Raw genomic sequence first — 11160 nt, forward strand, 5'->3', positions numbered from 1 at the left:
CACTACTTCTTGATATTTGTGGATGACATGTCAAGAAAGGTATGGATTTACTTCTTGAATCAAAATTTAAGGTGTTCTCTTATTTCAAGCAATTCAAAGCTATGATAGAGAAGGAATGTGGAAGTTCTATCAAAACCCTCAGATTAGATCAAAGGGGGAGCTCAAGTCCAAGGATTTTGAAGAATTTTATTGGCAACATGGAATCCGAAGGCAATACACATGTGCTTACACTCCACAACAAAACAAAGTGGCTAAGAAAAAGAATAGAGTTATTGTAGAGCATGCCCGAGCTATACTCAAAGAAGGTAGCCTTCCAAAAGTTTATTGGGATGAAATGGTCAACACCTTAGTTTAACTCATGCATAGGAGTCTTGCCAAAGCTCTCACAAAGCTCACTTTGGAAGAGGCATACTCAGACATCAAGCCCAATGTCTCCAATTTGAAAGGTTTTTGATGCATTGCTTACATGCATATTGTGGAAGAGAAGAGAAAAGAGCTCAATGTCAAACAAGAGAGGTGTGTATTCATAAATTATGACCTAAATTCTAAAGGATATATGTTGGTAAAACCCAGATACAAAGAAGCTCTATATTTCTGGAGATGTTGTCTTTGATGAGAATGATAGGTGGTTTAAAGATGCTTCATCAAGCTATCAAGAAGTCTTGAGTGAAGGTGAGGATGCAACCTCTCATCCTCAAGAATCAACCGTAGAGTCTACCATTATCCATGAAAGTGCTAAAGAGAGTGCTCCAGAAGGTGGTACATTATAGCCCAACAATCCTATAGTAAGCTTGGGTAGCCACATACATGAAGAGGATTTAACACCAAAGGTAAGAAGATCTATAAGGGCACGAAACCCAACTCAAAGGCTCACTTATACATCAAATTTTCAAGAACAAAATTCAAAATTTATAGCTAAAGTCTCACACATTGAGGAGTCCCAAAGCTATGAGGAAACATCCACGAAGAAGGAGTGGATTTTAGCCATGGATGAGGAGTACAATGCCCTCATGAAGGAAAACACGTGGAATCTAGTAGATCTACCCAAAGGAAAGCAAGCTATTGGAAGCAAGTGGGTTTACAAAACAAAGTTAAATTCCAATGGTTCCATTGACAAGCATAAGGCAAGGTTAGTTGCCAAAGGATTTGCTCAGCACTATGGAGAAGACTATGATAAAACCTTTGCCCCGGTTGCAAACTCGGGGTCGGGGGGGGGGGGGGTCACTATGTATATATTGAGTATATCACGTGTGTTCAAGGACTTTTTTTGAAACTCCTTATCTATGAATTTTTGACAAATAAAATATACCCCTTTCCTATACAAATTGTAATTTTATTTCTTAATTTCATTTTATGATCCCCTTCTGCATGTGAAAATGCAAGAAAAAATGAAATTTAATAACCCCTTCTATTGCACTCACTTGATAGTCAGAAAATTATTAAGCGAACCACCACCACCCCCCCCCCCCCCCCCCCCCCCCCCCCCAGGTTGCAAAGATGACAATGGTAATGCTAGTCAGTGCTTAAGCCTTATTCTTTGGATGGATACTTACACAAATGGATGTCAAGAATGTTTTTCTTAATGGAGATACAGATCAAATAGTCTATATGTTTCAACCCCAAGGTTATGTGAGTGCAAGGTATCCACACAAATTTTGTCAACTCTTCAAGGCTTTGTATGGTCTCAAGCAAACTTCAAGAGCTTGGTACAAGACGATTCTTAAGTTTCTTATTTCTCTTGGATTTCGTAGTAGCATTGCAAATCCTACTCTCAATATCAAGCATGAAGGAGATGATATTATTTTTCTTGTACTTTATGAGGATGATCTCATTATACAATGAGCAATCAAGCACTAATTGAGGAGATATGTTGAGCTTGAAGCGAAAGCTTACTGCATCTCTAACAGCCATGGCAATTAAGAGGGGGTTGCAGAGAAGAAAGGGCAAGAGAGGATAAGACAGGAGACAAGTGAACTCAAAATGAAAAGAGAGTAGACTACGTTTTCTTAGCCTTTAAATAGGATTACATGTTGTTCACACACAAAAATGGCCACCCAAGTTCTTTGGCTTACCCGACAATTGCCCCCTTCAGGCAAACTTGGTGCACAAAATTAATCCTAGCGACTACTGATACATCTAAGTATAGTGCGTGATGCATCATGGTGGTTCTCGTAGAGGACGCATCACCCAGGTTCACAAAGGCACTTGTGCTAGGCTCACAAGGTAGTTCTAACCCTAGGTCATCGAGAAGGTCTTACCTTCGGTATCTTTCATTTTCACCAAGGCAGTGTCTAATCTTGTTACAAACTATCGTAACCAAAACACATGAGTGGCTTAAGAGGGGATTTCAATCATCATCATACATTTTCATCATTGTATCATTTCATACAATCATTTATCCCGAGATATTGCATATGTATTGCCGGTATAAAAGTTTGTGTGAACAAACTCTTAAGATAATTATCAAGTCCATTTAAAAAGCTTTATTTTTTAGCAAATTGTTTAAAAATAGAACTTTGGTCATCACTGATGACGTTGCCATGTGTGTGTGTCTCCCTTGACTCCACCGTCAGCCTCCAATTTCCTATGCCTGGTCATCCTCACCTCACCTCATCGTTTTCTATAGCTTTGTTTTGCTTCGAATAGTGAGTATAGGTGTCGCTTGTAAGTGATGGAGATCACGTATGTTTCCATTGAGGGCTCATGTTGGCCTGTTGTGTGTAGTCCAAGGATGCCAGGTTGAGCCCAAGAGCTCCCCGCCTTCTCTCCTCTCTTATTTTGATTTGCAGCAAGTCCCTCTTCTCTTGCTTGCCTATTCTTCTTCGTTGCCTTGCTTGCACAGGCTAACCGATCTGTTGATGAATGCTTTGCATCTCTACAAAGAAAAAAAAAAGCTTCCCTTGCAAGCAACTGAAAATGTTGATCGGATCTCCAAGTTCTTGCTTCTCTGCACCTTAAGCTTGAGACTTAGCCAAGCTTGAGACCGTTGCACATGCAAGGAAGCAAGGGATGTCACTAAAGCTCTAATACCACCTATTGAGCTTGAAGCGGAAGCCTATTGTGTCTCTAACAGACATGGCAATTAAGAGGGGGTTGCATAGAAGAAAGGGCGAGAGAGGATAAGATAGGAGACGAGTGAAATCAAAATGAAAAGAGAGTAGATTATGGTTTCTTAGTCTTTAAATAGGCTTACATGCTGTTCACACACAAAAATGGCCGCCCAAGTTTGATTGACCCGACAAGATCAAGACTCTCTTGCAAAGGGAGTACAAGATGAAGGACCTTGGAGAACTTCATTCTTGTTATTGAAGCTAATAGGAGTCCCGAGAGTATTTTCTCAAAGGAATTCTGCCGGGTGAAGAGGTTCAATATGAAAAGCTGCAAACCAGCCCACACACCTATGGAAGAAAACTCAAGCTTATCAAGGATAATGGATCTAAACAAGTACATTTTTATATGTATAGAAAGCTGGTTGGAAGTCTCATTTATCTTACAATCACAAGACTAAATAAATCATATGTCGTGAGTATTGTAAGCCAATTTATGGAGATACCAAGGGAATCACATTGGATGGCAGCCAAGAGGATACATCAAAGGCATGGTTGATCACAGTCTCTTTTACGAAGCTAACTCTCCTCTTGTTTACATAGATGTAGATTGGGCTAGGAATCTTAGGTTCTTCTTCTGTTCCTAGATTCAATTCTTTTGATTCTTCCTCTGATGTCTTCGTTGAAGAGACTGTTTTTCCTAAAATCTTTTCTGTACTGCAATTACAGCTTCTACTCTTGCCATTTCCTTTTGATCTTCATCTTCCATAATTTGCATCTTTTCCAAAGCTGAAAATTCATTCTTAGAGATTACTATCCCTCAGAGAATTTGATTTGCGCCGCTTTTGAGTTGTCTTCCAATGCAATCATAACATCAACATCAAAGATAGGATCAATGGAGGTATTATCTTAGCAAGAAATTTTCTTCTTCTAGATCCTCCACTTTAGCCTACTAAATTTATAGCTTGTGCCCACAATGGACTATGTGCTTTGTGCAAATTCACCTCCCTAATCATGGGTAATCTGACATTCTTCTTATTGTGTTTTATCAACTTTTCATTCATTTTAGCAGTTCTTAACCAGGGTCTTCCCAATAACATAGAGTAGGAGTCATTATCACACTCCATCTTCAACACAACTAGATTAACTCTGAAAGTTAAGGATGCCACAATCCCCATTGGTTGGATTCTCCTTTGATCATCCATTTTACTTGAAATGGGGTAGGTGCAAGTTTAGGGTCTCCCATCTTATAATACATTAAAGAAGGTAAGATATTAACCCTACATCCTCCATCAAGAAGGACTTCGTTAAAAAATTCCTTGCAAACTTTATCTGAATAGTTAGTACTCTAAAGTCCGCTTCATCTGGTGAAATCTCTTCAGCCCCAATGTAGGCTACCTCTATATACTTACTGCCCTCTTCTTTACTATCTTGAAATTTCTTAAAAATGTGCTCTTTGAAAGTGGGTACCAGATTCAACAACTGATCTAAGGGAATTTGAACATAAGCATGCGTCAAATTTCCAATAATATGTTTTTAGGTTTACTCTCTTATAATGATACATGAAGACCCGAATTGCAACCAGCTTCTGTTATCAGCAGATCTACTTCATCCAAAATTGGATCCAAATCCTACAATCTGTAGTAAGTGATTTGTTTATTCCTATTGATCTTTCCATTGGATAAGACCCTTCTTCTTGGACCTTGTCACAGCCATCACAGGAATTATGGTATTCAGCTGATCCTCCACTTCCTCAATTACTATGCAATTTGGAAAATCACATTGGATTCCCATTATTGAATCAATTACTGGAGCCTTTTCTTTTTTTTTTGCCATCTCTTTACCACCCATTCTGCATTCACGATGTGGCTAGTCCATATCTATTAATACCACATTACTTTGAATGAATGGTTTTGAGAAGGATTCAAAATTCACTTTGGAATCATGACTATCCCACCATATCTAGTAACAGGCATTCCCCTTTCTTCTCTATGCTTGCACCATAACTCACAATCAGGTCCTACTACTTACTCTTGTTTTAATTAACAAGAAACAATTGAGTGGATTGAGCTTCCTAAAACATCTAGTTGGTCTTGGCATGATTCTGTTAAATATAAAATTACTCCTATTTTGATTAACAGGAAACACCTGAGTGGCATGGACTACCTTCTTAATTTGTCTCTTTAGAAGGTTAGGCTTCCCTCTCTTCTTGGGATTGTACCAACAAAAAGAAGTTGGATTGAACTCTCTTTCACAAATATCATAGAATATTTTGTCCTTGGGCTTTGTGGGAAGATATTTTAAGGCCTTAAATTGTTTTAACAACTATTCCTCTTCCACCCTTCTTGGACTTCTTTTTCTTTTTTTCTTGGATCCGGAGGAAGGTGAATTGTGCTTCCCCTTTCTCCTCTTGCTGTTCTGTGATCCTAAGTATCAATCAAAATCCTTATTTGTGTCCATATATAAATTTGAATAATCTGAGATGTTCCATGATTTTGATTTAAAACTCTCTTTCTTATTTCTTCTTTCTTCTTGTCAAACCAAGTATCTTCTCTACTCTCCATGTTGCAGTGTCTAATGTTTGGAAATCATTAACCAAATCGACATTGGCCATTGTTGCCTTAACTTTTTATCTCAGGCCTTTGAGAAAATAGCCAACCAAAGCTTCTCATGTTGGTTTATCTACCCCCTAGAGTCTCCTTATCAATCCTCTGGTTTGCTTAGAAAAGTCCTCTACTAACATATCCCCCTATTTCATACTTTTGAGTTTCTTTAAAATATCATTTCGTGTCTTTTCCTTTCTGAATCTAAGAAAGGAAGGCTTCCTTTAGGGCATCAAATTTGGCAAAGTGACCAGCACCAAATTTGCTATACCATTTCAAATGCTTGCCTTCCAGTGTAGTAGCAAACTGAAACAATCTTATTTGCATCCCCATACATTCAATTGTATCCACTAGCCACCCATCTATTAGGTTTCAAGCCAATGGCCCGTGGTCGGCGGGCCGCGCCCGCCCATTTGATTCTTTAGCTTATACTGAAAATAAGGAGAGTGAGAAGTACTCCTCACAAGCTCCACCAAAATACCATCTACTGTCATCATTCCCTTCCCCTTCTCTCTCTTGCACTCACCGCACAGTGGATCTACAAGTAGTATTAGAGCACCTTCCACTAGTACACAAACACACATGTTGCTCCAGAGAGAGTGGAATCCAGCACTCAGGCACTTTGGAGATCTACTCGTATATCTCGTGTATGTGAGCATTTTGAGCAAGGATTAGACTACTTGCTAGTCACTAATTACAGTGAACCCTCTTGCTACAAAGAGGCCATTCAAATGGATGATAGTGTGAAGTGGGAAGAGGCTATACAATCTGAGTATAACTCGATCTTAGCAAATGAAACTTGGGAATTGACAAAATTACCTACGGGTAAATAGGCATTGCCATGCAATGGGTATACAAGAAGAAGTATATCACCGATGATCCCAAGCCTAAGTATAAGGCAAGATTGGTTGCTAAAGGGTTCAAGCAAACGAAAGGCGTGGATTTCGATGAAATATTTTCTCCACTGGTCAAGATGACTAGATTGCGTCTTATACTTGGTCTATTAGCCATCGAGGACATGGAATTGGTCCAAATGGATGTGAAGACAGCGTTTCTTCATGGGGATCTTGAAGAGGATGTTTACATGAAACAGCCAGAAGGTTTTGCGATAAAGCCTAAGAAGCCAAAACGGGAAGAATTGATGTGTAGACTCAAGAAAGCTTTGTATGGATTAAAGCAAGGCTCAAGGCAATGGTACATCAAGTTTGATAAGTATATTCAGTCCCAAGGTTACGTACGGAGCCAAGAGGATCACTGCTTGTACACAAAGAGGTTGAGCAATGGTTCCCTCATCGTTATGATTTTGTACGTTGATGATATGCTCATAACCAGGAAATCAAAAGATGAGATTGCACTTCCCAAGGATGGCTTAAGCAAGCAATTTTCTATGAAAGATTTGGGTGATGCACATCACCTTCTTGGTATGTGTATCAAGAGAGATCGCAAACGTGGTATACTTGAACTTTTGTAGGAAGAGTTTATTCACAAGGTCTTGCAATGTTTTAATATGCAAGGGGGAAAAGAATTGAGTACCCCAATGGTTGCATATGAAAAATGTAGCAAGCACAATTGTCCCAAATCGGATGTTGAAAAGGCAGAGATAGCAAAGGTGTCGTATTTTTCGCGTCTTATGTTCGCCATGGTTAGCACACAGCCAGACATTGCATATACAGTGGGAGTGGTCAACAAGTTTACGAAAAATCCATGCAAAAAGCATTGGGAAGCAATGAAGCACATCTTGAGATACATCAAGGGCTCAGCTAGCAAGTGCTTTCGCTTTGGGACAATGATGCATCCATAGTTGGATACACTGATTCGATTATGCGGGTTGTGTGGACACTAGGCGATCCACATATGGCTACATTTTCTTGTTTGTTGGAGCGACAGTCTCGTGGAGATCATTTATCCAGAATTGCACTTCGTCTTTCGACACTGAGACAAAGTATGTTGCAGTCTCCAGTCCCAGTAAGGAAGCTGTGTGGTTATCTCATCTAGTGGAAGACCTTGGTATACACCAGACACCAGTGCTACATTGTGACAGTCAAAGTGCGATTGCGTTAGCAAAGAACCCCGTGTTTCACTCCAAGTCGAAACACATAGAGGTCAAGTATCATGTGATACGAGATATTTTGGCTAGCAAACACATTGAGTAGTCAAAGTTCACACGGATAAAAACCCAATGGATGCTTTAACAAAGAGCTTAGCCTCAGAGCGGTTCGCATATTGCATAGAAATGATGGGCGTAAGAGGAAGCTACAGTCATGCTTCACGTTTTGTACAATTGTACATAATAGCCCTACATTCTTTAGCCACTTGGGCGACGTTGGCTTTCAAGTGGGAGATTGTTAGGTTTCAGGCCAATGGTCCGTGGTCGGGTTGTGGCCGGGTTGTGGCCGGGCACCCGTCCATCTGATTCTTTAGCTTATAATGAAAATAAGGAGAGTGAGAAGTACTTCTCACAAGCTCCACCAAGATATTGTCTACTGTCATCATCCCCTTCTCCTTCTCTCCTTCTCTCTCTTGCACTCACCGCACAGCGAATCTACACCATCTAGTTTGGAACCAATCTGCATAGCAGTCATGGTCCTCCTTGGGATTCCCCTTTTGCTACCTTAATCGTAGGGTTGGTTGGTTGATGTGTTGTATTTTGTGGGTTTCCTAGCACGGTTGTTGGGTATTTTGTGGGTTTCCTAGCACGGTTGTTGGTTTCTTATGTCTAATGCCTAGAGGATTAAGCTTCAACCTCCTTCTAGCCCTTAATACTAACAATGTACTCAAACCTACTTGAGGGGATGCTGGACTTACCACATTCAGATTCTGATTTGATGTTATGAGCCCTTCTTGTTGTTGAATTTCTTGGTTGTGCATTTCCTCATTGTGAATCTCATAATCGTCTCTTCTTCTCTATCTACAAGCCTCTCTCCCTAAACAGTTTCTGAATTCAACGTTCCTCCAGTAACATCATATTGAAAGGATCAAGCTGCACATGCTCGTCTTCAAGAGAACTTGAACTGCCACAGGTGGTTGCTTCATGGGCGGAGCTCTGTCTCGTGCTTATGTAAATATATATATATAATTTTTTTTTTTCTGATATAAGTCCTTGATTATTTTCAAAAAAGGTAGCTCCACAAGATGAGAGGCTATTATTTTGAGGAAGTTGGAGACAAAAATATGAAACCTTGTAGCATGAACAGCCCCTAGTGAAGGAGCATGCGATACTATGTCAACCTTTACCTTTGGGTGGGAGATCGTGATTCGTGGAGCTGTGTCCCACGCGCTACTCAGTTGACAAATGCTCGCATGCAGGCTGGCAGCATGCGATGATGCGACTTTGCCCAACAGAGGGAACCGCAAGCTCCATGATGCCGCGCGCCATTTCTGCATGTTCTAAAGTTCTTTTGTCTCTTTCCCTACCCTTTCTCTTTGTTCTTTCTTTTTTATATGCGGCGCGGGCCCCGCCCTTCAGCGGCACGAGCGCTGAACGGCGAACGTTTCTCCCTGCAACAACTGGCAGCAGCTGCAGATAGATTCTCCTCTTCTGTTGCTGTGCCCACCGGACCTGGTCCAGGCCAGCCTCGCACCTTCTTGCTCCATTGTCCAAGCAGTGCTTTTCGCAAATATCCTTTCGGCGCTTGGAAAATGACACCCCAGCATAGAATAATTAGACTTCTCGAGTAGCTGTGCCAAAATGTCCAAATAGTGGTACCAACTGTGTGTATCTACTAACATAATATAGGGGAGTACATAACCTTTTACACGTGTCTCTCTCTGCGAGATGAAGGCTAAGCGCCAAGTGAGATGAAGGGGAGCGGAAGAGAGAGAGAGAGAGAGAGAGAGAGGCCGCCGCCTTCGGCCGGCAGTACTCGTTGTTTTATAAGACGACCTTCACATTGGGTTCCAAAAATGCCTCTAGCGGTGCTTTTTGTCTGATTTTGCATTCTCATATAGGAAGGAACTCCTCGCTGGCACATCTTCCATCTTCGAATCACAGATAAACTAGGGGTGGTTGAACCACCCTCCAAACTCAAGATGCGTCCCCTCCACTGGCAGTAGCCGGTTCAAGATTCTCTCTACCATGGCCCACTGTGTCTTTTCTCTCAACATCTCCCAATTTCAACCGGAAATTTTCTGGTCTGTGAGGCTGCGTTACTAGTAGATGCGAGTGAAATGAAGTTGTAGGCCCTGATATTTTAGCTAGGGTGTGAGGCCGCCCTCTAAGATCGAATCTTTAGAAGATGCCTCCTTGAGGGTGCATGGAGGGAAAGAGGGCGAGGGGAAGAGTCCTCGTCTGTAAGTCAAGCTTGGAATTTGAGGAGGCGAGGAGGGAGGCAGAGGTGTAGGCGCAAGCCCATGCATGCAAGGAAGATGGGTACTTTTGTTTGGGCGCTTGCTGCATCAAGCACCTTCACTCATTCGAGTGGCTAGAGCAATTTAAGAAGTGTTAGCTTCCACAGGGAAGAGTTGGAAGAGTTCGAAACCCGAGCATGCATTTTAATGAGGGATTCAAAAGCCATCGATACACCTTCCTTCTTAGAATCTTTCTGGAATATGCTAGCTATATGAATATATCTAGAGAGTTACCAGTAGAGCTAGACACATCCAATTAAGGGGAATAAGCAAGACAAAAACAATACTAGTATGTGACCCGCGCGATGCTACAGCCAAGAAGAAGATGCTACAATTTTGGTAAATATCCCCCCCCCCCCCCCGGGCCCCGAGGCGACATCCAAGTAGTCTCTATATGAGTGCTTCATTGTGAAGCTCATGAGATCATGAATGATTTTCAGTGGTATTATGGTTTTCCATCATCTATCATATTTCCTTCAATCATTTAATCATTCGTAATGTAACGTCAACTTCTTATGACAATGAAAAGTGCACAGACAATTGAATCACAACTACAGTATGTGACCCAAATAGTGGTGCATAGCAGAAAATAGTCCCATCGATGCCATTGAAGCTCTTAATCTATGGCGGAACTTTAGTTTTGCTCACTCATTTATGCATACAAAGTAAGATAAAAAAGCATTTGTAATGGTTACAATTTACGAAAGCATCTATAACACAAATATAAAAATCTGGAAGAAAAGACAACGCTGACATTCTCAATGTCTTTTTTGAAAACAAATAACTTCAAATGTGATGCCAATGGACCTGCAAACAAAAAAATATTTAATTCATATTGACATTGTATATTCCATGTAAAATATCAAAACTATTAGAGAACGAATGAAACAGGCAGTGGCATACCATTATCATACAAAGGATGCCTTGGTGGAGTCACAGTTGGTGGCAGATAATAATTGTGACAATGGCCAAGTTCCCTATACCTACCCATGTTTGTTAATTATCTTGTTACTAGGTTGCCACAAGCTATGGGCAACCCCGCTTTGCAAGCCGAAGTTACTCAACAACTTCGTGCTTATGGGATTTCCCTTCCTCTCCAAGAGGAGAGAGAGCTTAGGAGGCCTCTTGATGAGACCCCCAAAAGAAGACTCTCTCCCATACGA

General features: G+C 41.0%; 1 long non-coding RNA gene across 1 annotated transcript in view; it reads right to left on the reverse strand.

The window, feature by feature from the left end:
- The window catches only part of LOC147455604 (uncharacterized), a 58498-nt gene extending 49739 nt beyond the window's left edge, over positions 1–8759 (reverse strand). Inside the window, exon 1 of the long non-coding RNA XR_015188496.1 lies at positions 8456–8759. This is a non-coding gene — a long non-coding RNA (uncharacterized LOC147455604). The remainder of the gene's footprint in view (positions 1–8455) is intronic.
- Between the last annotated feature and the right edge of the window lie 2401 nt (positions 8760–11160).

Source organism: Adiantum capillus-veneris, chromosome 6 (genome assembly GCF_014529385.1).
Source record: "Adiantum capillus-veneris isolate H3 chromosome 6, ASM1452938v2, whole genome shotgun sequence".
In the NCBI taxonomy this organism is placed as follows: Eukaryota; Viridiplantae; Streptophyta; class Polypodiopsida; order Polypodiales; family Pteridaceae; genus Adiantum; species Adiantum capillus-veneris.